The sequence below is a fragment of the Hippichthys cyanospilos genome, chromosome 5, assembly GCF_059441005.1.
Source record: "Hippichthys cyanospilos isolate Australia breed blue-spotted pipefish chromosome 5, RoL_Hcya_1.0, whole genome shotgun sequence".
Lineage (NCBI taxonomy): Eukaryota > Metazoa > Chordata > Actinopteri > Syngnathiformes > Syngnathidae > Hippichthys > Hippichthys cyanospilos.
This window is the reverse complement of record NC_142373.1, coordinates 473,950-475,000: the sequence shown is the minus strand read 5'-3', so window position 1 is coordinate 475,000 and position 1,051 is coordinate 473,950.

Genomic DNA, 1,051 nt, shown 5'->3' with positions numbered 1-1,051 from the left:
ATTAAAAAAAACACTCTGGGCTCAATTTCATGCCCAGAGTCTATATCTGCATTGAGGTGGGATTAACAAAGTTTCGGTAATTTTGCAGAGCCATAAAAGCACGGGCGGGTGGCTCGGTGGAAGACCTGTTAGCACATGTGCCTCAAATTTCAGAGTCCCGAGTTCAAATCCAGCTGGCTCCGACTTCTTGTATGGAGTTTGCCTTTTCTCTTCGTGGGTTCTCTCCAGGGACTCTGGCTTCCTCCCACACACCAAAATACACCTTCATGGCAGGTGCATTGGACACTAGAAATTTTCCTTAGGTATGATTACATGAATGGTTGTTTGTCCCCCTGTGCCTTGCGATTGGCTGGAAACCAGTTCAGTGTGTCCCCTGCCTCCTGTATATAGACAGGTGGGATAGGCACTAGTAAGCTTGCAATCTTCGTGATGATATAAAGCTCTAAAAAAATGGACGGATGGGCATAAAAGCAGGGCCTATGTGCTGCAATTTTTAAAAAAAACACACAACAAAAAATAAAACACCTGACTATTAGAATATCGACTTAGTGCCTGACCCTCTCATGTACTGTCAATACAGGAAAATAAGATGGGTAGTACGATTTAAAAATCATTTAACTGGCTTTGTTATGCTATAGTCATATTCAGGGAGTGACCTGAGCACCTATTCCCAACTCTTTTCATTTTGCAGAAGACATCTACCATATGGCTTCCCCTTCTGTATGTGCATAATTACAAGCTTGATGTTGTATGCAGGGCGACAGATCAACTGTATCCTAAAAAGCAAAGAATTAAACAAAGAGAGTGGTGAATAATACCCCCTATTTATCTTATGTTCTGTACTCTAATGATTATAGAAATACAGATCGGTCCTTGCTTGTTAAAGGCATTCAAAGATGGCTTATTAGTGAGCAGACGGTTTGTATAACACTGAACTCGAACCCTCCACTCTTCTGTGCCACATTAGTTCCACTTAGTTGGCTTCCAATGACCTATTCAATGTAAATGTACTGAGTAATAATGAGTGGCGGACTGCGGAGGAGGCACTTTA